The sequence below is a fragment of the Lontra canadensis genome, unplaced genomic scaffold (genome assembly GCF_010015895.1).
Source record: "Lontra canadensis isolate GAN:19392208 unplaced genomic scaffold, GSC_riverotter_1.0 scaffold61, whole genome shotgun sequence".
NCBI classification, from domain to species: domain Eukaryota; kingdom Metazoa; phylum Chordata; class Mammalia; order Carnivora; family Mustelidae; genus Lontra; species Lontra canadensis.
Window position 1 is genome coordinate 5,240,110 of NW_022631055.1, and position 26,328 is coordinate 5,266,437.

Here is a 26,328-nt window from a genome sequence, read left to right on the forward strand (position 1 = left end):
CTGTGACAAGATGAGGCAGGAGCTACCAGATGTTCTCTTTGTTTACCAACAACAGTAACAGCATCAGCCTACAGACAGTTGAAATTTGAGGGAAGTTTCTCTGCAAATTCTACAAATACATGATGAATATCTTCAACAGCAGGAACTGTTAGAGGTGTACTCTCCTCAAGAAATGAGGTACTTGGGCGCCTGAGTGGCTCAGTGGGTTAAGCTGCTGCCTTCGGCTCAGGTCATGATCTCGGGGTCCTGGGATCGAGTCCCGCATCGGGCTCTCTGCTCAGCAAGGAGCCTGCTTCCCTCTCTCTCTCTCTCTCTGCCTGCCTCTCCATCTACTTGTGATCTCTCTGTCAAATAAATAAATAAAATCTTTAAAAAAAAAAAAAAAAAAGAAATGAGGTACTTATTTCCATTATTTATAGGAAAAAAATTACCAATCAAGCCTTTGAGCATTTTGGCAGCTTAGTGTCCCTGAGTTGTGTTTATGTGATTTGATTTTCAGATTCATGATACTCATTCACTTTTTCAGTGAGTTTTTCTGAAGTACCATTAGAGACAATGTGTCATAGTTTCTGTGTCTGTGCCCATGCTTTCCGCAGCCAGGATGCCTGGGTCCAAGGGCAGCTACCAGCAACATAACTTTGAACCAATTGCTTAACTGTTCTTGGTCTGTTTCCTCATCTGTAAAATGGACATAATGGATATAATGATAAGCATTTATCATTATACAGAAATTTCTGTGTATGAGTGACAATCAAATGAGAATACCTGAAAAAAAATAGTAAATGGTCCATATGTGTTACTTATTTTTACCTTCTCTGTAGCTGCAGCTAAAATAGTTGCTAAAGGATTGCCAGCCTCCAAAAAGAATACTTACCTTAAAAACTCAGCTTTTGATGTTAAGTTTTACTGGTGCATTTAAAATATGTTTTGCTTGTCATTTATTCAACTTGGAATTTTTTTAGGAATGCATCTGCTTTGTGCTGTGTTTCCCCATAATTCTATAGGGGAGAGGCTTTATTTACTTGGCATTATATTCTCAGAGTCGCAGTGTGTGGCATATAGTAGATATTCAATAAATACATATGGATGGGAGGATAAGAGGGAGGGAGGGGGAGAGTTCGTGTCCCTGTTGTCCTGCATGGGCTTTTGCCTGTAAATCTCCTCCTGGCCCGTGGAATAAAATAATCCTTAGAACAAAGAGATACAGACGGAGGAGATAAGGGGGAGTGATGTTTCTTCTTAAGCAAAAGGAAGTGCTGATGGATGTGGCAGGGCCTTAACCTTCTTTGAGTTCTAATGCTTCCCTGGGATGTGTCACGTGTCATCTCAGTGGGAGTGTCATTGGAGGGGAAAGTAGGACACTCCTAAGTTCCAAGAGGAATAAGTCAGTTGAAAATTTGTCATAATTCAATAAAAGAAGATGTCCCCTTTATTTTTTATGGCAAAATTATTCTGTGGAGGTAACAGCAGGGAAGGCAGGTTGCTAGCTGTTATAGACTTTTTCATTACTCTGTATAGGAAATCTCATAACTGACTTCATAGGATGAAATATCACCTTCAACAGCAGAGTTACAAGACAAAAGTGAAGAACTCTGACATGTGCTGGAAGAAAAATAGTTTTTTGTGTTGGGACCCTTCTCTTTCTCTCCCTGCACACTGACCAGGAACCTAAATTGGAAATTTTGTTCCTAGGTATAAAAAGTTTTCATCTTATTAAAAAAATTTTCAGTTTATTGATTTTAATTCATCAAGTATTTATTGAGTATCTACTATAATAATAATAATATTAGATAATAACTGTAATAATATGAAGGAGGAAGAGGAACCATTAATTAAGCTCTTATTAATGTTATATATCTTATATGTTTTATTCTATTTAGTAGGCACAATGGAATAGCCATCATTCTTTCACAGATTAAAAAAAATGAGGCCTAGAGAAATTAAATAAGAAATAATTAGTGGTAAACTTGTAGATAGACCTGATCTCTCTGACCCTAAATTAGAAAACCCATAGTTCAAGGAGTGTTTTGGGCAGTCAGGAGATGAAATAACCAGTTAGGATTAATTAATAGTAGCATCATATAGCTTTCAACTGTAGAAATTAGTCTATTCTCACAAAAACTTAGAGAGAGATAAAGATATTATTAATTTTATTATAAAACTGGGGAAGCTGGCCCTAAAGGAGTTTGATTTGTTCCACTTTTCAGAACTGCTGAGGGTGAGTTTCAAAACCTTTCCATCGCACTCTAGTGTTTCACTTACTTTTTCATGGCTTTTGAAGTGTCATAACATTCATTCATCCATTTATTTATTTACTCATCCCCTAGTATTAACCACAATACTGGACATTGAGGATATAAAGAAAGGGGGAAAAGGGAAAGAAATTAAAAAAAAAAAAAAGAAGAAGAAGAAAAAAGAGAAAAAAACAAAGACAGTTGCCTTGGTTTAAAGAGCTGATAGCCCAGGGAGCTGGACACAGAACTAGGTTAATTAGTATGTGATAGATTGTGATAAGGATCATGGTGATAGTAATGATAAAGGAAAAGGAGCAGAAGCTCCTAAAAAGCTCTCAGAGGTTAAAGGAGGCCTGAAGGAGGAAGTGATAAGTGAAGAGCATCTTGAAGAAGGTAAGTAGTCTATTTTGTAAAACAAGGTAGAGCCAGAGTCATCCAGGAAGAAAAGACAGTGTGCAAGCTCTGAAGAAATGACTGGTGCCATTTAGAAAACTATGAGTAATGCTGAAGGACAAGAACTGGGTTAGGAGAGGAGGAGGGGAGCACAGAATGGGAAGAGAAAGCTAGGAGAGGTCAGTACAGATGTTTCAACCTTCTCCACCTTGCTGAGAAGTTTGAACTTAGTCTGCAGGAGAATGAGGGGACCCTGAAGATTTAATAAGGGCCTGAAGGAATCAGGCTTGCATTAAAGTCACTCAGCAAGCCAGGTTGAGAATTAAGTGTTTGGTGGAGGTCATGGTTAGGAGAACAGAATTAAAGGTGGGAAAACCAGTTGGGAGGATGTTGTGTGAGAGGTGAGATTCCAGAGACTGGAACAATGTGATTAATCAGGGTGCTGGCTGTGAACAGTGCATCTCACCCCCCAGTTAAGGCAGCCATGTTACGCTTGCCCTGCCACAATGCCAACCACATCTGCCTTGGAGATTTGACGTCTCCATGAGCCCCCCCATATGCACATACAGTTGAAAACCCCTTCCATGATGGATACAGGTTTTGCGTGTCTGAGGCAGGGGAGTATTGAGATCTGAGATATATTTAGGGATTCTTAGAGACATTTTTAGGGGCTGCATGTGAAGGTGAGAGTCAGTATGGTTTGGATACATTGGTGTTTTGACAAAGAAGGAGCTGTCAAAGAAGAGGCTGGTTTGATTGGGAAATAGTGCCTCATAGCAGCTCTCTGAAATCTACTGGAGGAGAGACTTCCTTCATTAGAAGAGTTTTCATAAAAGATATGGGACTTTGGGTCTGGGGCAATACCTAAGATTTGACTGCTAGGACAGAGGGAACTGAGAGAAGACAGGTGTCTGCACAGAGGTCTGTAGTTGGAGCAAGTAATGTGTGACTGGTGCCCTTTCCATGTGTGGTAAAATACAAGGGCTCTTCTCTGACTTTACAGAGGCTGGGTTCTCTGGACTTCCTCACGCTGATGAAAAGACATGTTGAAACTTGCCTAACAACTCATGAAGGGACAGATCCATTTTGCCAAGCTCCCAGTGGAATATTGAACACCAACTTGAGGCCTTTGAAGAATAATGAATCATACCAAGTGACGTGTTTGAGTAGTACAGGATCAGGGTGTGTGCAGCGAGATTTTTAAAAATGACCTATGTGCAGTCACCACTAAATAGAGTTTCTTGAAGCGTAAACTGAGTCTATGATCTGCTTGTGCAGAAGCTGTAATTCTCCTGGAGGCAGCTTCCTGAGACTTGATAAGTGGAGAACACTTTCCCTCCGAGTAACTGCTAGTGCAAGATATAATATAGGAGGGATCTTCACCCTGATAATCCTTATCAGTTGTTGACTAATTAAATGAGAATGGAGGTCAGTAACATTGATAGTGCTAAGCACTGGTGAAGAAAGGTTCCAGATTAATTAATAAAAGTCTTGGCTGCAGTGGTTCCCACCTCTGCTTTCCAGAGTGAAACAACATAAACATGTTTACCCTCCTCTCTGTAAATGAAGCAAAAATAGACTGTAAGACTTAATTGGAAGCCTGTTCATGTTCCTTCCATATTAGCCCTTTTATAACTTGGATCTTGCACTTTCAAAGCACATCATTTCCAATGAACTTTTTCATGTGCTGTGTTATTGGATTTTTCCCAACTATGTTTATCTTATCTGATAGATCTATACAAGTTCAGAGAAACTTCTCTAGTAACAAACTATGGAAATGATCCCTGAAAGTATAGTCTTTATATCTGATAGATCTAGAACCTGAGAGGCAGAGTAATTAATCCTCTCCCCATCATATTCCAAGATGGTAGCAAATTGTCTGATTGACTCACGGAGTGCCTCTTGGTTTATGCCAGTGTTCTTGATATATGTAAGTTATCCAGAAGCCCAGGCTGAAAAGATAGATGGCTTACATAGAACACATCCATAAAGATTCAATCTCTGAGTCTGGGAAGACATTGAGTTCCAAGCTTCCACCATTAGTGCCACATCTGACTACTTGGCAGGATGTTGCACTCAATGCACCGTGAGATTTACAAAGTCTACTTTTAGATAGATGAGCAAGGATTTACATGAGTGTCTTTCATTCTTACCTTGAAATATACATACATAGGCAATATGTGGTTTGCCAAGAATAATTGCTTTTTATTTTGGGTTTACTAATAATCTTCATGTTAATGAATAACTCTGATAAACCCTTGAGTGTAGTATTGTGATGCATTCCCTTAGGCTACAGTCATTTTCTGGGGTAAAATGTCAATCATTAATCAGCCAGGTAAATTAGCTGCAAACTGCCTTGGAAAGAATCTTCATGTTGGGATAGACCACACTCCTATTATGTGGCTGTCTTGGAAGCATAATTTTGTGATGAGTTTGGTGAGAAGGGATGAGTGAGAGCTCTAAAACATGTTTTTTTTTTTCTTATAGTTTTTATTCTCTAACATGAAATTGGTCTGCATGACCTATGTGACCAAAAGGAAAGAATTAGCAGCAAAAAATGCTACCAACCTAATTCATTTTGGGATGGGGAAAAAAGGGCAAAATAATGGTTACTTTAAAATAGCTCATAAGAAGGAAGATAGAATCACCTTTGTTTCTCACTCTTCAAAAATTAAATTCCTTTGCATTAAATCACAAGCCTTTATTTCTCATTAGCATCTAGATTTTTTTTTTTTACTAATTAATCTTGGTTACTAGAGAGTCAGCCATTAAATAAAGGTCAGCAGTACTAAGCATCTTAACTTCAGCTTTACCATGAACTGATATGAATGAAGCATAAGGAAAAGAAAATTCAACATAGTTGAGTCTAGGAAAGGGGCATTTGCACTGAAGTGTTGCATCTGGTCCTGAGTTGGTTAAACTATTTCAGCTTTTTGTTTTAGTTTTAGAGAAACTTGGAGTTCTCCAGTGGATAAGGACCTCACTAATCTCCTCCAACTGCAAACCTCACAGACATATCTATAATAAAGCCGTGCAAGAGAGCTGTCCATTCCATTCCAAAAGTACACAGATTTCTTCAAGTTAGGGAATGGAAATAGCATCCATTCTTTTTGCTGCCTGCCTCTCTTGTGAGCATGGGAGATCGTATGGGCTAATATGGAAAGAGGTCCAGTTGGCAATAATGATACCTCAAATGCTATGTCCTCTCTTGAAGGCCAGAGGTTTTGTTGCTTTCAACTTTTTCATGGGCACGCCCACTGGGAGACCATCAGTGCTTGGGCACCATTCTACTGACGAGGCAGCTGGTAGGTTTACCCGGTATCTCTATACTATATTCAGGTATTACTGATACTACTCAGGTACTACTTATGAAACCACATGTGATTCAGTACTTTATTGGGATTTTTTAAAGGGTTGTCTTGTGTATGTAATGAGAGATTTAAGACTTGTTCTTTATTTCATTAGTGTTAAATTATAGGCTCATTCCAGGGTTTGTCTGATTGCAAAATCATTATGAAAATATGAGGTGTTTTTCCTGCTGCAGTCTCTCCTGTGCCCTTCTACGTTGTTGTCTCTTCTATGTGATGGTCTGTGTATGTGCCATAACCCTTGTTTTACTGATTCTGTCATTGTTTGTTTAACTCGGGTCCCTGAGGCTGGACTGAGGGTTCTGTAATTTCTGTGGAATCCTGTAATTGGTTACTAAATGTGCCTCTCTCCACAGTTGAGAGGTGCTGTTTGTCTCCACATACTAACACTTTAATACAGAAATCCTGTGATTCAGGAGGAAAAAAACTGACTTTGAAGTGTCACCAAGAACACCATCCCTTTTAAAAACAAAACAAGGTCTCTCACAATAGTATGCCAGGACTCTTTCCTTTAAAGCATTATTCAGCCACAGAAACACAGGTATTTTTCAGACTGCCAGCCAAAGATGAGGCTTTCAGTTTTGACACAAAAATATCCAACATGTATGGATTATATGTATGGTATAATATTTATTGATTTTATTAGGAACTTACCAAAAGTGCTCTAGGACGAAAGGTAAAAAAGCATCTATAATTCCAATACTGCTGATCTTGACTTTATGTCCTGAGCTTTTTATGTGTATAATGTAAACAAAAAACTTTGAGATCTTGTTGATTTTAACATATCAGAATATTTTTTTCTATCCCAATAATTTTTTTTAATTAACTGCCTATTCTTTACATAATAGGATTAATATTAGTCTCTTACTATTGCTGGTTATTTAGGTTGTTTCCAAAACTTCATCTTTCTAAATAATTCTGCAGTGCAAACAACACTGTGTTCCTTCAGAATAAATTGCCTGATGTGAGTTAATAGGATAAAAGACATGAACATTTTCAGGCTCTCGATAAATATCACTTAATAGAATGTTGAAAGTGACTTTTATTTATCTAGTGGAGTCTTAGTGGGGTTTTTTTTGTTTGTTTTTTTATTTGTTTTGTCACTATGTTTGAGTTCTTTCTAAACAAATCCTGTTTGATTTACTTAAATGACCATAATTTCTGTACTGGCATCCACAGTGTGCATTGCTTTACTCTGAGTTTTACTGCCATCCCTGTATTTGTGAGGTGGAAACTTAGAATTTTATTTTAGGTGAAGCCATACCTAGAGAACAGGGGTGACAGTCCCATGATGGATGATATGGCCAACCTCTATTTTCTCATTGCTAAGGAAATAAGACGGTATTAGAGAAAGATCCCTATGGGAAGGAAAGAGATTGTAGCAAAAGGAAGTGCAAAGAAAGGCCTGAGGGTTTTCTATAGATACCTAACTCACATTTCTGCTCTGTCTCTTCATAAACATTTAAGCAAATAAAATAAGCCAGCTCTTTCTTATCCCACTCCTCTTCCAACCCCTGCTGTCCCTCCAGATACCTTTTTGCCATGTCTTTCACATTAAAAATGACCTTGATTTCCATTTTATCCTAATTTTACTGTATAAAAATGTAATATATTAGAGTAAAGACAGCCTCACAGCATGTTCTTGGTCTCTTCCAGGACTAGCTCTCATTTTTGGAAAGCCTCACGAATCTTCAGAGAGTAATTTGACCTAGAATTCAAGAATAAATGCATTAGTAACAATTATTTTTTTATTGTTGTTTTTGTTGTTAGTTTACATGTATAGCGTGGCCCAGTTTGAGTATATCTGATTTTCCTCAGGGGATTGAAAATATTCTTTCTCCTTAGAGGAAGCAAAAGTGGTTTGCTTTTTTTTTTTTTTTTTTTTTTTTAAGGTCCAACATTTTGTGAATCTTCGTTGGAATTAGAATCAATGCTAAACTTAGTTACGGTAGGTAGTGAAGATTAATCTTGTCATTCTTGAACACAGGTTGTTAACAGCCAGTGAGTTTTGCTATCTGAAGAGAGAGAAAAATAGTTCCTCAGGAAAGAAGTGGCTTCCAAGTGAAGCTTTGATTTTGTGTTTGGCTTGTGGTAAATCAGTTACATAATGTTTAAACATGTATTACTGAATTTCTTGCTCACAAACTGGACTCAAAAAGCAGGAAAGGATATATAGTCACTGATTTTACAAACAAGGAAGCTGAGATTCCAAAGACTTACTGAGGGTCACACATCTAAAAGTGGAGGAGATGAGATTCCTAGGCTAGTTTTATTTGGACCTTATCATATTATCTAAAGTGAATAGAGCTATAATGAAGTGTATAGTCACCTAAAATATAGTTACAGTGGGTCATTATTAGGCTCTGGCTGGAAGACAGGAAAATAGGCAGATCGATCAAGAAGAGGATGAATACGAGTGTGAAGAAACAGGAAAGAGATTTTCCACAGATAATGAGACGAGGTCATTTCCAAAAATGTAATGGTTAATCTGCACACATGGGAAATAGTGGTGAAAGTTACCTGGTGCAAGACAGAAAGTACTTCAGAGAACCATTGTGTGGCAACTGGAATCCTCACAATCAAGGTAGAGACTGACAATTTTCGAAGTGACTTGTGAAATGAGATCAACATTTTAAAAATGTCTTGTGTTCAATAAATATCTGACTTTTCAGTAGAAAATAAATTCCAGTTTCTATATAAAAACAACTTGACATTTTTCAGTAATACTTTTTAATGAGCATTGCTCTGAGCTATAATATAATGAAATTTGCTTAAAAGTAGAACAGGCTGGTAATGCTTGGCAGAACAAAGAGGCATATGGTAAAACAGTTGTGATTTATTGGCAAAGTCTTTCGATTTTTGGAAAGCTAGAGGCTTTCGGCACAGTGGACTACATCTTGATATTCACTCTTGAAATGAAACCACAGCAAAGCGATATGCTTAGATTACACTAGCCTGATACATATTTTAAGCATTTCCCTTTGAATTTATGGTTATAAGTACAGGCTGTGTTCATATTATAAAGTGAATTAGATAATGGAGGAAATTTTCCTGATAATTCATATCCCATACCATTTTATATGACATACAGAAAATTCTGATATCTTCGAGGGCAAGGAGTTTATTGGTTGCGGGGCTTGCGGGGTGAGAAAAAACAACTGATTCTTCATTTCCCTTTGTGAGTAAGTGTGAGATGCTGAATTTAGTCTTCTATAAATTTACTGTAAGATTTTTTTCTGGTCATTTATCTTATTTTATTGTGATAAGAATACTTGCTATTAGATCTACCCTCTGAAGAGCTTTTTAAGTGTGTAATACAATGTTGTTAGCTCTAAACTTATTTTAATAAAAGGAGAATATATATGTAAGATAAACTAAGATCATACTGTAATAGTAAAATCACGTAGAAATGAGATCAATATCTAATCAGAAGATCGGTGATCCCACAAACTGGCCTGATTACCAAATCACTAAATGACATTTCCTTTGTCTTTTAAAGGGAACAGGTTCTTTTTACTTTTATAATCTAGGAACTCTCAATTGAATAGTGAATGAATCACCTACCCATTTTCTTTTTATGGTATATTCAAATTTAATATGTTTATCAAAACCATGTATTTTCCTGTAATAGTATTCTGTTTTTCAATTAAACTAGTACATTAATACTTCTAGGAATTCTCCCTAAAACCTAACTTGTCATCATGAATTTATCGAAATGTGGAAAATGGTAAAATAATGAGCTACCGAATGACTTCCTTTTGGTTTCACTAATTTATGTTTGTGGCTTGTCAGTCACACTTTATTTGAAAATTTGCAGCTGAGAAAAAATTTTCCCACTTAGGGATTAACTTGTCAGAGTGTATGGAACATGATATAATCATTTTATTCTTTTTGTTCCCCTACCTAAGCAGTCTTCTAAAGTTGCCTGAAAACATTCAGTTTTTCCTACTTTAACCTGTCTGGGTACTTGTTTCCTTCCCTGTTCAGGCTGTCTCTTCTTGTTACAGCTTCAGAAGAGATATAAGAAAAAATAACTGGAAATGGTCATAATAGTGCTATAATAATTAGAGTACATCATGTGAGTCTGGTGTGTAAGCAGGTGACAGAGTCCCTGAGCGGCCACTGCCAGGCGGGACTGAAAATCAAGATGTACACGGGAGTGATTAGTTATTTGTAGACTCCCATAGTGCTGTCATTCCCTTTTCTCCTTTTGTGTTGGCCATAATGGAGAGGCAGTGCAGCATTTTGTTTGTTTTCCAGAATCCAGAGGCATTGAAAATTCAGGGATGGCTGCAATATGTAGAATGCTTGGAAGACTAGAAAGAATTAGTCATAATTTAGTGATCTCTAAGCCTCTACAATTTGTTTGCAACACAAATGAGTCCATGTTCCTTAAAACTGCCCCCAAATTAAGGAATGTAATAGTTGATAATGAGATGTATTTAATTTTAAGATTTTAATTGTTTATTTGACAGAGAGAGAGAGAGAGAGCAAGAGCACAGGCAGGCAGAAGCAGAGGGAGAAGCAGAGTCCCCGCCAAGCAAGGAGCCCTATGTGGGACTTGATCCCAGCAGTGGGATCATGACCTGAGCCGAAGGCAGCCACTTAACCAACTGAGCCACCCAGGGGTCCCGAGATGTATTTAATTTTAATTTAAAAGTCATCTTGGGATGGGAGCCTTCCCTATTCAACACGCTCAACATGTCTACTTCCCATTTGCGATGTCCTCAAAACCTGTTCTTCTCCTGTGCAGATATAACATAATGAGAATTATAACATTTCAGCCTTATTTTAATGTATCTTATTTTTGCTCTACAATCTTAGCTATCTTGAAAACCCTAATAAAAGTTTTTCCCCAAAATATTAAAAGTAGAGGGAAAAATTTTATGAATATTTCAGAAAGCTAAAATAATATTAAACCTATAAACAAACATGCAAATTAACACCTAGATAAAATAATGCAAGTTTTGGAATATGTATATTTTTCCTCTGATGAAGTGTTATAGACTGTGTGCATTGTAATAGGATTCAGTTAGATAGCATTTCTATGATGAATATACCAAGATGACTTTTAAATTAAAATTAAATACATCTCGGGACCCCTGGGTGGCTCAGTTGGTTAAGTGGCTGCCTTCGGCTCAGGTCATGATCCCACTGCTGGGATCAAGTCCCACATAGGGCTCCTTGCTTGGCGGGGACTCTGCTTCTCCCTCTGCTTCTGCCTGCCTGTGCTCTTGCTCTCTCTCTCTCTCTCTGTCAAATAAACAATTAAAATCTTAAAATTAAATACATCTCATTATCAACTATTACATTCCTTAATTTGGGGGCAGTTTTAAGGAACATGGACTCATTTGTGTTGCAAACAAATTGTAGAGGCTTAGAGATCACTAAATTATGACTAATTCTTTCTAGTCTTCCAAGCATTCTACATATTGCAGCCATCCCTGAATTTTCAATGCCTCTGGATTCTGGAATAAAATAAAATGGATGCCTTGGAAAAACCTGCTATTTGTTCACTTTTATCATGGTGTTGTGTTTAATAGGCCTTTAGTTGAATACACATAATGGGGAGAAATCTGTTCTGAAATGTAAATTAATGAAAGCTTTCTAGGGTGGCTTCCAAATAAAAAATTTAGGCTTCTTTTCAGAGCATGGGTAAGGATAAGAATTCTGATTAGCCACACAGTGTAGATTGCTTTGTGATTCATCTCTGCAAATCAGCAGTTTGAAATCCTATAGTTAGCATTGGGTGCTCTCCAGTAAGATTTTATGAACATCAGCTTGGTCTTTGGCAGAAATGCAATGTCAGTTGTCCAGACATCATTTTTCTCAATGAGCACATGTTTATATGTTAAATAATCTCAGATCCAAATCAATTATAGTTTTATTTCCATTGGTAGAGGTTAATACCCTGTGCGGTATTAGAAGGTCTAAGCATTGTGAACCTTGGAGGAACAAAATAATTGTACAAGTGATGATCAACAAACCAAAGAGTTATCATTTCTTGAGGATTTGGAGGCTCCTTTACCTATTGTTTATTTATCTGAGTTTATTTCCTTGGCTTATTTAAAAGTAGTTCAACCGGATTAAAACTAACAATGCTAAAAGAAGCTGTTCGAGTCTGAATCGACATTTTAAACAAGCTATATATAAATTAGCACATTAAGAGATTCTTGCTCAGGGTAAACTGTTCTGAAGTAGGCACACTGGGTTTCATTTCAATTCAGTAGCTGTTTCCTGGTTCTTACTATTTGCCTGGCACCACTCTGCGTGATAACGTGGTGTGGGAGACGTTAGCCCTCAGTTTTCCAGAAGTGGTCTGATAGACTCTTCTTAAGCTTCCTGGAGAAGTGACACCTGTGAGAAGTTTTGCTTAAATAAGTCATGTTTTAAGTTCAACTTTTGTCTGGAAGATGACTCATTTAATTGTATGATTATTTTTCTCTCTCCTTCTTGGCCAAGGGCAAGTCGGCTGTTAGCTGAACAGAGATGCTTCTACTCTCTCAGGCTAGAGGTCTCATTAAAGCTGAGGACTATGCACACCTTTCCACCCCTTTGCTCACTCAAGAATCACCAACCATGTGCTGAACCAAGCCTTGTACCTACAAAAGGTGTTATGTGGGATGGATCCTGTTTCTGCCCTGGGATTTGCAGCCTTCTGCATGCTTGCTAGGGAGCTTTGTTAATTCCTAGGCAAGACAGTCTTAACTTATACAGACACTAGTTTCTACTGCCATAGCTTGGAAGTTTATTGCGTCTGTACAAGCTCTACTCTGGGGTAAGATGGAATCAGGCCCTAGAGAATTCTTTCTCTGTTTGAGAGAGTGTACTTTGCTACCTCAAACCTCCCTTCAAAGGAAAGCACAAAGGTACTTCTCTGTTCACAATTGCAAATGTGTACAATAGTGTCTAATGGACTCACTATTCAGGTAGTAAGCTCTTATTTACTCAAACGAGAGAACAGTTCTGTAAGTGTGATTAATGTGATTAAACAGCTCACAAGAAACATCACCTCCAAAACCTGCATGACCATTACAGGCCCAGCTTTGCACAAGTGATCTGTCTTTCAGAACCTTTAGGTAGACCTTAGTTACTTCCTGGGCCCTGCTGACTCTGTTCCACTCTTTCCTAAATCAGAATGTATTGTTTTGTCTTATTTTCTTAAAATTTGTTCTTAATGTGTAGCAACCTATTAAAAAAATAGTATATAGAGCAGAGAAAGAGCTGATTACATGGCCTTATATATGAAGGAATATTGTCCTGTACATATTTTGCTTTAATAAGCAGAGTTGTGGAGAATGTCAGAGTGTGGTATTCTGAACATTTATTTATTTCCTTTGAAACTAGAAAGGTGAGGATTGTTTTTCATTTCAAGAAGATACATTCATTTAGACTAACTTGTTTCAGTGCTTTGGTGGTAGTTAGAAGAACCACTTGTGTAAGAATTTTGGTGGTAGTGTTAGACAAACACTGCCGAGCATGGCAGGGGACAGATGTTTTGGTGTTCCCTTTCTTCCCTTCCTTAGCCCCTTTTCTCTGTTTCTCAACATCTTTTGAGCTATCTACAAGAAAATAGCAGTCAGGTTTGATGTGAATTTTTAATTTTTTTAATTAATAGTAACAATACAAATAAAAAATAAAGTGAAACACTTTGGAAGCCACTAAAAATGAATTTTTAAAAAATGACTACAGGCTAGATAAGGACTCCCAATATTATGCAACAGGTTCTGCCAGAGAATAGTATATCTTTCTGCCATTATCATCTATTATTATTATTATTATTATTTTAGTTTATGTAAGCCTGACTTTAGAATATGGACTTCAATTCTGGGTAAGATTTGACCACATGCATGGGTGGCATTTTAGGTCACAGCCCCTTAATTCTGCATATCGACAAGATGGAGAATCAGGATTAAGGATGACTGTGTTGGTGTTGTTAGGATGGAATCTAGCATTTTAAAAATCATAAATCTAAGATTGTGAAAGTTATCACTGTCTCTTATAAACTTTTAAAAATGAACTAACCATTTAGTTTGAGAGTGGTGGCAGGTGGCAACGTTAAGATGTCTCCATTCCATTTGCATTTTAACCATCATTTTACTGGGTCCCCTTGGACAAGTTCTTACCTTTTCTGAATCTCAACTCTCTCTTTTGTGAAATGGAAGGTTGGCTTCCAGTGACCTTTAAGGTTATTTCCACATCTTAGAACTTTACAAACTAACTTTTCTAAATGGCCAGTAACAGTTATTTATCTAAAGAAACCAACTAATGGATTGCAATCTAAAATTTTCAGTGTTTTTCTTTTTGAGTTATTAAAAGAGGACCATGTTCTCTGCTATACTGATGCTCTGATAGAGTTTTATTTATTCTGAACCTCTGTTTCTTCCTCTTAGATTGTTTCTGAGGCCAGGCAGCTGCTGAGGGTTATGCACTAACTCCTGGGAAATCATCCAGCATAGGAATGGAATCAGGAAAGGACGTGGGATGCCAAGAGGGAATAGGTTCTGACCTTTTTCCAATGTAGCAAAAATAATGGGATTCATGGAATTCTAGACTCTAGCACAGGTCAGGGCCTCAGAAGCCAAGTGGTTTAGTTTTCAGTGATGCAGAATGGATTGCCATGACAGCTCTTCTTGAAATGGACCACTTCTGAGGCAGCATGTTGTGTCTTTGGACAACTATAGCAGTAGTTTTCTCAGAGGAATATGTAAATATAACCATTTTAAAAACCATTAAAAAATCAGTGTGTACTGACATGGATCTTTGATAAAATGTGTGGAAGAAAATCTGAGGCTAGATTGGGAGATTTTGAAAACATAAGATTCAGAGACCAGTTTTTCATAAAGGATTCATTTCTAACATCACTGTCAGTATGCCTGTTCATTTTGCTTGTCTGTGAGATTGAGCCATCAGGAATCTTTCTTTGTTGGACTTTCAAGATTAGACACGCTTGCTGTATTCAACTCCTGCAAAACCGAATCCAGACATTCACTGACAATAGGTGTTATCTGAAGCAATATATTGCTCTGAGAATTGAAAAGTTGTGTATCTGATTTGGGGCATCTCTTGACTCAAGTGTTAATTATTTTTATTGCCCTACAGGAATTTGTAGTTGTCCACGGCAGTTGGGACTCCAATTTTAAGCATTTGCCTAATTATGTACATTAGGGAGATAGGTGATTCTAGGTGAGGAGCTATCAGTTACCATAGACTCTTCCAGACCCCAAACTAAATGTGTCCTAACCAAGGAAACAGAAGGAGCCTTGAAAACTGTCTGAGGGATTTGGGGATTATTTATAATTTACCATGAAGCCTTTGTTGTATTGATTATAACTTTCTGTGCTTATGGGGATTAATTAATAGGACTAAATATGAAAGGCTGCACACTAATGACATTAACAGGAACCATAATTACAGAACATAATTGCCAATAATTCTTCAATGGTTATTTGGCAATCAGATCCTTTTGAGGTTAAATGAAAATCAAGTAGACTTCTATTCATGGAGATATTAGCAGTGCAGTGATGCATAATCACAATTGCCATTTAAATGCATCCAAGCTGCACAGTGTGCTAAAGGAGGAGTAAGGTATTTTCAGGGGTAGTTGGGTGGGATCATTACAGAGGGCCAGAATGGGATGCCTTTCAAATCAGAGAAACATTGGTTCCAGGCTTGGTTGCATTACTTACTAAATTAATGTGTGACCTCTGACAACCCGACACCTACCAAACCTCTATTTCTTTATCTGTCAGTGGGGACAATGCCTACCCGATTATGTTATTTTGAAAATTAAGTGAAATGATGCTTATGAAATCCTTAATGTGTCTGGTGTCTAGTAGATACAGCTCGAAAAAGCAGACTGTTAGCTGTCATAACAGAGGTAAGGGTGTTCAGCAGTAGCCAGGCCACTGCTGATGAGACAGACTCTTTGGGTTCACATGCCAGATGCTCTTCCTCCTGACTAGAAGTCTTGTGTGAGTTTGTCAGCCACCTTTACTTTAGTTTCCTCATCTGTTACACGGCGCCAGTTATTTGTTCATAGGATTAAATAAAATAATACACCAATAAGGATTAGCAGATTAGCACATGGAGGTATTTGTCTTGTTGTTGCGACCTATGTAGAAAAGCCTTTTCATGAATGTTGAAGTAGAGAAAATTACCAAAGAAAGGAGAATCTTGACCTGCCTCAAGAAGAGTTAGTAAGTCTGTTAGAAGGAGAAGACAAGATATGTTAGATATGGCCTCATGTCTTTGTTGCTTAAATCAAACTTGGAATTCCACCATCTAGATTGGCTTGGGTGATGAAACAGAATTAAAGGAAGATGAAACAGAATTAAAGGAAGACCAGGGTAGGAGATGAAACCTTCAAGAATCCAGCAGACATGGACGCCAGGGTGGCTCAGTTTGTTAAGCAACTGCCTTTGGCTTAGGTCATGACCTGGAGTCCCAGAATTGAGTCCCACATTGGGCTCCCTGCTCTGCAGGGAGTCTGCTTCTTCCTCTGACCCCACCTCCAGCTTGTGCTCTCTCTCTCTCTCTCTTTCTCTCAAATAAATACAATATTTTTAAGAAAGGAAAAGAATCTACCATTGTCGATTACATTGTGCCAAGAAAAAGATAAAAATTAAATACAAAGAGAGAAGTCTGTTCCCACCACACATCCACAGAGAAATCTGTGGGAATTGAAGGACATCACTCCAGGTATAAACAGTCTCTGTTCCCTTGCTCCCCTCCCATTTGCCTTATTCTCTCAACTCCTATCCCAACTGCCAAGAATGTATGAAGTAAAGTCAACATCAGGGAAGAAGTTCTTCAGAAAAACTAACTAGAGGTCAGTGACCTGATTGCAAAACCACTTCTGAGCAATGATTATCTTTTTCTGATTCATGTGAGTATAAATGACCTATTGTATAAGCGTGTGTATCAAAGCTATACTCTAATGCCAGTCTCTGTCTTGCTTAATCTGATAATGTACTCTGAAACAAAAAGCATATATGGGAAGTCTACTGTTTGGGTTTATTTGTATTCATGGATACATTTCCTGGAGTCCACTCTCCTTGCTCTCAAAAAGTGTGAACAGTCTTTGGCCACCCCAAATGGATTAAGGAAGCTAACTAGGGTGTTCAGCTATTCCCCATATCTCCTTTTTCTTTCTTTTTTTTTTTTTTTTTTTTAAATTCTGCTTCCAACCCACTGCCCTCATCTATCTTCTACAACAGGATATTGATCAGCTCTTGAAATGGTCTTTTTCATTTCTAGATGCTTTCTCTGCAGATACTGTAGGAGTAGGGAATATGCTCCTGTCCTTGAAATGTATCCTAATTTCAGAACTGAGCAGTGAAAGCCTCTGATAAGAGAGAGGATCCAGTGACCAGTGAGGGCCGGGCCATCAATAACAGAAAAAGGAAAGCCAGCCCCCAGTCTCTGAATGGTTTGTTTCAAAAGTGCTTTTATGAACTGGTTGCTTGAAACTCACATCATTTTTTTTTTTTTTTTTTACTGGTACAGTCTTTTGTTCCTCAGGCCAGTGATCTCTTAGAAGCCTCCTTAACCCTTAATGTCCTTGAGGTAGTTTGTATTGTACAACAACCACAGAACTTTGCAACTTTGCATATCAGTTTGTCTGTGGCAAAGTTGATTTCTTTTAAGATTTATTTATTTATTTATTTCAGAGAGGAGGGAGGGGCAGAGGGAGAAAGAGAATCTCAAACAGCCATCCCCTACCCCTACCCCTTACCACCACCCCCCCACACACACACAGAGTATGGAGCCCAGCCTGAATCTCATGACCCTGAGATCATGACTTGAGTGGGAATCAAGAATCGGATGCTTCACCTTTTACCGACTGAACCATCCAGTCACCCCTATGGTGAAGGTGATTTAGAAATACGAATTTGCCAGAGAAAAAATGTCCTCACTCTGAAATTAGAATGGGATTTCCTTAGCTTCAAGTCAAGATCAGAGGATGCTCCTCTGATCTGAGTAGGGAGGAGGCTGGCCTTCATCAGTGAGAAGAAGGAGAGAGCCTATCTTCCTGCCTAGGTGTTTCTTACTATCTTACTATCATGCCTTCCGCCACCTTCTGTTAACCCTGTGGTGAATTCAGACGTGATAGGTAACACAAAAAGAGGAAAGCCATGTTCAAATTAAATTTAAGTTCCCTAATAGAGAAAAATGAAGGAAAAGAAATTAAAAACATAGAAGGCACTTAGCAGTGGCACCTGTGGAGGAAAAAGTTAAGGCAGTTCCTTTTGAATCCCAGAGGGGCAGCTGTAAATGTGAAGTATCTATGATTTACTGTGCACTTACCAGGGACCATGCACTGGGTTGACTTTTCACTTGTATTATCTTATTTAATCCTAATAATAACAGTTTTACATAGGTACCATTATCAACTTTATTTTATGGATGAGTAGCAAAGATTTAGGGGGATTAAGTATCTTGCCCAAAGTTGCATAGCTAACTAGTGATGGAGCTAGGATTTCACCATGCTGGTTAGATTCTGAAGGCTGTCTAATTAGCCAGGATGTTTCATGCCTTCCAGCCACAAATTCAGTTGGGGTGTGCCTGCCTGCCCATAGTTGCTTTTCATTTAGAGGACAGGATGTGATGCATGAATCATGAAGCAATGGATAGAGAAATAGCAAGTGATTCATCAGAAAATTACGATTTAATTAAACCTCTTTGATTCAGGAAAAATTCCTTTGTATGCTTTTATTACTATAATTTTAAAAGCATATTCATTGTATCCTGCTCTACTCCATGCTGCCTTTGACATTCTTTGCTAAGCATGTATTTTTGCAAGAAAAGAAGAACATTTTTTTCCATTTCATAACTATAATCATGCTACTTGCATATATGTTCATTATCTAAAGCTCAGAACAAGACTATTAAATAGGTGACATTTCTCTCCTTGGATTTTGCTTTAAAGAAGTCATGTAACTAGTCTGGACCTTAGTCTACTCACATGCAAAATGGGGAAAATGAGTTTTATAAAGGTCAGTAGAAATGTATGGCAAGTGCTAAGCCTAATGCTTCAAATTTAATAGAGTCACAGCAAAAATACCTATGATTGTTAATAATGTTGTCCTCTAGTATTATTGTTACTATTATTTGAAATAAAATATTTCCTAGTGTATCTTGTTGGTCATTCTTATTTGGGGATATGAGCACCTGTGTGAAAAATCTCCAAGGTTTCCTGTGCTCTTAAATGATGCATACTTTTGTTTTTCTTTCCAGATTGGATTTTTCTTGCTTTATATATATTATCTTCCTAGACTCATTATTAAATGTTATTCTGTTTTAATCAAAGTACTAGAAACTAAGTACAATAGTATTAATAATATTATTGCTTTTTTTAGACAGAGATATTAAATAGTTCTAACTACAGAAACATAGTTTACATTTTATAAGTAGTATCTTCTAAATTGCATAGTTTAGGTTTTGAATGGTACATAAATGTTCTCAGATGTGAAAACAGAAATTACATGTAGAAGAAAAGACTCAGTGTGCATGACAGTACCAACCCCCACAGTTATAGTGTTTATGAAGACTCCGGTTTTGTGTTGGCTCTGGTGTCAGGGCAATCTTCAGTTAAAATTAGGTCCAGGACTAGTGAGCAAATGACATTTCTGTGAGGGAAGAAATTGTTGCTGTTTTTATTAATCTGCATTTTCTTACAAAGGTATAAATCCCTGGAAATTTGTAGTCATTTCTATACTCTTGCTCAAGGTAGATTAGTATTTAACACCAAAAGGAATTTTAAGGTTATCAATAAGGACCAAAAGTGAAAGATGGGTCTGTTGTGAACTTTTTAAAGATCATGCAACAGTTGAATCAATTAGACAGGTTCAGATTTTTTTTAATGTCTTCTGTCATTTGTCAAATGAACTCATAGTCCAATTCTTAGTTTTTTGTTTTATCTGCAATTGCCATTCTCATTATGTTTTCAGAACAAAGAATTGATATGGAAAATGCTTGGCATTAAATCTAGTATGTATTTAATGCTCATGAAATGTTGCCCCCCTTTTTCAAAAATTGCCCAAACTTTACTTCCCCATTTCCCAGCTAACTTAAACTACTGAACCAGGAAATGGTCTAATTTGAAATATTTTCTGACAAAAAATACTGACCAGTCTGCTAGATTTAAGTTTACCTCCCTCTATTAGCAACTCCTGATTCATTTGGTTAACAGAGTATGTGATTTTTAAATTTCAGTGACTTCAAACTCACTGATCTTTGGAAGGAAATGAGAGGATTCAGATTTAAATTGCAAAAAGTGATAGCAAAAACAGGAGGTAGAGACCGCTTAAACTCAAGTTCATATAACAGACCACCTAAGTAAAGCAAGCTCTGTCATGGAAGAGAAAACACACCCTTTTCAAGGATATTTAAATGTTGTAATTGTGTTTGCCATCTCTTTCCATAATGAAAATATCAGTATTACTTTGGAAATCACTGTCTTTACTTACGCTGTTTTGTTTTGTTTTTGTATTTTTCTGCTACAATTTTGAAATGTGCTACAGCAAATTCTAATGACCTTGAACAGGGTCTCTCGTCTTATCCAGTCTATGCCACTACCTAATTAGGGGATCTTGTATCTGTCTACTGTGCTCAGAAAATTAAATCTTCTCAACTTGAGTAAAACAGTAGAAATAAGTAATGTTTTGTAGAATATTTGCTGAAATCATTTTCTATATGATTGTGAATCTAAGATATTATCAACATTACTATTTCTAATGGTAGCATTTACCATTTATTATGTACTCACTTAATCTTCTCAAGGGACCTTTTAGATAAGTACTGTTATTATACCATTTACAGATTATAACACTGAGAATTTAGGATTAAGTAATTTACCTATGATTACTCGGCTTGGGTTTCTAACCCAAATCAGACCATTCTGACTGCAGAGCCCATGTACTTCATGGACTTGAGTACAGAAATTAATATGTATCTATTATTATGCTTATAATATATATTATATTTCATATATAATAATATACACATATAATCATATATAATATTAATATGTGTGTGTGTATACACAAATACACACACACACATTTTAAATCTCAAAGGTAAATCTCTTTCCTTCTGGAACATTTAGCAAAAAGTTTAAACTGTACTTCATTTTCCTATACATTGAGCATAAATTGTTAAAATGGGACCAGATAAATGATAAAATTACCTAAACTAGATGATTGAGCAATGTGTATTGATTAGCTCTATTTCCTTCTTTTCTTTTCTTTTTCTTTCTTTCTTTGGTTTCTCATTGCTCATTCTCATTTCTCATTGCTGGGTAGTATATAACTAGTTCATGATATTCATTTGCCTAGGAACACCAGCTTGTTAAAACTCGAATTATTTTAATGAGATTTTTTTTTCTTAAAGATTTTATTTATTTGACAGAGATCACAGAGAAGCAGGTAGAGAGAGAGGAGGAAGCAGGCTCCCTGCCAAGCAGAGAGCCCAATATGGGGCTCGATCCCAGGATCCCAGGACCATGACCTGAGCTGAAGGCAGAGGCTTTAACCCATTGAGCCACCCAGGCGCCCCTTTTAATGAGTTTTTATGTTGTTAAACTATTTCATATCACTTAGAGTTTCAGTGATGGCCCGAAGGCATAACTGGAACCCAGACCAGGAAAGACAGTTCAAAATGATTAGTGTTAGGGTTCCAGAGTAAATAGATGCTAACATTAGTGATGCTAATATTTTCTGGGATTGTTAACATTTTCTTTATTGACAGTGCCCTGTGGAAAGATAGATAACATGAGGAAAATGGAGAACAAATAGGAAAAAAAAAAAAAAAAGGTATCATGAGACTTCACAGGCTGAGGCATATACTTGAAAAACCACCTGGGTGGTTCAGTGGGTTAAAGCCTCTGCCTTCAGCTCAGGTCATGATTCCAGGGTTCTGGGATCAAGCCCAGTATCAAGCTCTCTGCTCAGTGGGGAGCCTGCTTCCCCCTCTCTCTGCTTGCCTCTCTGCCTACTTGTGATCTCTGTCTGTCAAATAAATAAATAAAATCTTTAAAAAAAAAAAAAAAACAGAAGAACATGGTGTATCATTACTTTTGCATTAAGAGAAATTTTTAAATACATGAATTTTTAAAGTAAAATATATCAAATACATTTTATACTTTCTGTAGGACATGATAATTACAGACTTCTGAAATACATTTTTATTTTGTTCTCATATTAGAAGTATAATTTTTGGGGGGGTGAAGAAAAGAATAAAGATGTGTTGAGCAGAAAAATGTAAAACATGGCAGTGTCTTATTTTGATCTTTTTTAATTAATATTGATTTTTATGTGTCAGTTTTATGCAGTCAGGGAGACACAATTATGCTCTAAGTGCAGTAAGTCATACCCTTCACAGATTTTGACAGAGAGAAGGAGTATTTTTAGTGGTAGGAGTTAATTTGCACTGGTGTTAATGCATGATAAGGTTGGCGATGATGTCTAATTGTTTCCTATGTTACTAGTTCAACTAAAAATAATATTCATGAAGGAAGCTGTGGGAAGTTATCGGTATGACAGTTTCTCCAAAAATGAATCGCTTAAAATCACTCTTCTCGCTAATCAATTTCTGATTCCAAAATGAACTTTTATTCCATCATTTCCCCTTCCCCTCTCCTTCACTCTTCTAAGACTTCCACACTAAACATTGGGATATGCATGAAAAGTGGGGAAATTTTTAACCTACCTTAATCTTTCCAAGACAGAAATGCCTGGGAAAAACTCACTTGGTTCTTTTTTCTTTATTACCCATCTTTTTTGCCTGTTTCATATAAATATAGACAAACACACATTAAAAGGAGCACATACACACACAAAAAACTTTTCATTAAGTTGATACTCTGCATATATATAATTTCTTTGGAAGTAGCATGAACCAGTTGCACTAAAGGTTTAGCTTTACCGTATTTGAGATGGTCTTAAAAATTGTCCCTTCTGTTCTCATTCATATACTCAGTGGTAATTTTCTGAATGCTAATTGCACATTCTGTTGTATACTACATTCTTCTAGAATCTTGAAAAGTAAAATCAACAAGAAGATGTTAAGACATAGTTTTCTTTTTTATTTTATTTTATTTATTTATTTGACAGAGATCATAAGTAGGCAGAGAGGCAGGCAGAGAGAGGAAGGGAAGCAGGTTCCCCACTGAGCAGAGGCCCATTGCAGGGCTTGATCCTAGGACCCTGGGATCATGACCGGAGCTGAAGGCAGAGGCTTTAACCCACTGAGCCACCCAGGTGCCCCTGTTTTCTTTCTTTCTTTTTAAAATTTTAATATTTTATTTATTTATTTATTTGACAGAGAGAGAAAGATCACAAGTAGGCAGAGGGGCAGGGGGAAGCAGGGTCTCTGCTGAGCAAAGAGCCCAATGCGGGGCTTGATCCCAGGACCCTGAGATCATGACCTGAGCCAAAGGCACAGGCTTAACACACTGAGCCACCCAGGCACCCCAAGGCTTAGTTTTCATCTGTGTCAGAGTATTTCCTCTTTAAAGCAAATAATGCACAAGCCTCTTATGTCACCTAACCCCAAATCCAGAGGTCAGGTAGGTGGACAGCTCCAGATTCTTTTGAATCTGGCCATCTCTGCTCTGGCTTCTTCAGAATATCGGCTTTTGTTGTTAAGCTTGTCCAGTTGTGGTGACAAAAGGGGTGCAGTAACTTCACATATCACATCGTCATATAACCATCTCCTAAAATAGACCAAGCTCTCTGTGCTTTGGTATATGAACCTTTCTCACAAGCTCCACCATGGCTCCCCGCAGTCTCCTTCTTAAACCAATCACAGTCACCAGAAGGGACTTACCAAGAATATTTGGGCTAATCAGGGCTCATGCATGCCTCTGGGGCTGGCCAAGTGTCAGGTTTCCCTAGACCACTTGATCACTTAAATTCCTAACAAAAATAAAGTGGAGGAAATGGATGGAAAAACAGCTCCTTAGAGGTAAATACAAACAAACCAACAAACCCCTAGAATCTTGCCTGAGGAATATATCATAAATTACAGGTAAGAAGTGTGATGTGGTTAAGGCTGAGGAACTTAGAGAACTCAGTATGGACTGACAGTTTGCCAATTGACTTTTAAAATCATGGACAACTTTTCAATATTTGAAGTGACAGTGAAAATTACCAAATTCTATGTCTCAATGACAATAAAAGACACATTTCTAAATCACTCCACATATTTCCCTGTGGATATACCAAGTTTTTAGGTCTGAGAAGACTTTAGCCCCTCTTCAAGTCATGCCCTATTGGATAAGAAACTTACTTAATTTTTGATATTTCACTGTTAAGTAATGAAGGCAACGTTAAAATCCCTTCCTGCTGTGTGTGTTTATGAAAATGATAAATATGGATAAGTAAATATTGATGAAATGTGCCATTATAGAATAGGAAAGACTAGTGAAATAGAGGGAATAGTCCATAAAAGCATATTCCATTTAGTAAAAAGTTTTTGGTAATACAGGTAGCCATATTATTGGATTCATCTAACATTTTAATTAGTGTTATACACATAACACATAACATATATAAGACAAACAGACATAAGCAAATTAGTATAGTTTATACCATATAAAATATTGGTTTGTTTATGTCAAAAGTGAATATCACTAATTTCATATTGTTCAACTGAAGATTTTTAAACAGGTGGGATGTAGATGAAGTATTTGTTCCTAGTACACTTTCAGCCCCAGTGTCTCTTTACGCATCTTGAAAACAATATTAATATGTACTTTTTAATCATATAAGGAAGTCTCCTTAATAAGGTATTTTCACTGAATAGAATGCCCTTGGTCTATTTCTACTGGCCTACCAGAAAGTCCAGAAGTCATAGGGAGGATTTGTAAAAATGTTTGTTATCTACAGATTTACAACATGCAATGTTGTAGGAAATATCAATGCTTATAGTGAATTAGAACTCAGAAAATTGACTAGAGTCCTGGTTTAGCTCCCTTTGCAGGTAGCATTCATACAGACAATTTAGGAAGCCTGGTATTTTAAATCTAGACCAGGTCTTAGAGAGTGCTGATGCAAACCAATTCTTCTAAAGATGAAGACACTGAGACTCAGAGATATTCAGGGTCTTATCCAAGACACTCTTTGTGACATTTGTAACCTCCCATCCAAGGCTCTCCTCTGTAAACATCTAGTTGCCCGATGATGCAGTCGGAATTCTGCCCTTGAACCTCTGGGGCCCTGCTTGCCTTTCCTCTACAACATGGTTGTGAGGATATATTCCACATTTTAATTATATATTGTTATTCTTTTCAGGCATAAACTTGCTTTTCAGCTCTTAATATATATCTGAGGACCTTAGGGCCTTCCTTTAGTGAGTCGTGTTTAGTATTTGATTATTGAGATATTCCCTCCTCCCCTCCCCAAATTTAAAGGCTTTATCAGATTGCCAGTAATGGTAATGTTATGTGGGATTCCAGAAAATTTGCCAGAATCTGCCATTTTTCACGAAAGAACTTAGGCCCTCTCTGTTTACTGTACTGGCTTGGGAGTACTGCAGTATTTTGCTATTATGCTTAAGAGATCTATAGTTCCAAACTTTTACTGGACCCAGAAAATAGAGCCTTCAGTGTGACTTTCTCTCAGTTCCGAATAAATTAGACATTAAATGACTAGGCACGTTTTAAAAGTGGGCAGAGAGCTGGAATTTGAACTAGAAAAAAATAATTTATTTGGAATACGAACACAACTGTCGCTTCCATCATCTTATGGAGATCAGTGGCAAATAGCTACGAGTAAGTGGAATGTTCATGCATCATAGTGGTGGGATGCATTAATGTGGAAATTTACCCAATGCATAACCAATATTGAATTTTTAAAAAAAATTGGGCCCCAATAGGTTCTTCTTAAAACCAGGAGTTTCACTGAATTAAGCAAGATTTATTTGCTTCTTAGGTAAATACAATTGTTGGAAAGGCCATACTTGCTTTGTGGTAGGTACTCTGCAAGCCAATTGCAGCTCTATTTTGTTTTTTATCTATCCCATTTTAAGCCAGAAGTTGTCCTTAAAAATAGTATTTATCCTAAAAAGGAATTCTGCAGTTAAATGTTTTCTTAGCACCTGTGTTCCAAGCTATTTATAATGACTACCCTCAGGTCAGGCTTACCATGCTTTGTCCTTTACTTTTCTCTTCAAGATTTTATTCGAGATAGAGAGATAAGAGAGCAGAGCACAAGGAGTTAGGCCAGAAGGGGCAGAGGGAGAAGACTCCCCTGTGAGCAGGAAGCCGAACACAGGGCTTAATCCCAGGACCCTGAGATCATGACCTGAGCTGAAGACAGACGCTTAACCGA

At 37.2% G+C, this 26,328-nt stretch overlaps 1 protein-coding gene and 1 pseudogene across 29 annotated transcripts in view; one reads left to right on the forward strand and one right to left on the reverse strand.

Moving 5' to 3' along the window:
* Positions 1 to 26,328, forward strand: part of NRXN1 (neurexin 1) — a 1,152,783-nt gene that overhangs the window by 274,201 nt on the left and 852,254 nt on the right. The gene's annotated exons all lie outside the window — the stretch shown is intronic.
* LOC116879592 lies at positions 4,327 to 4,427 on the reverse strand (annotated as a pseudogene).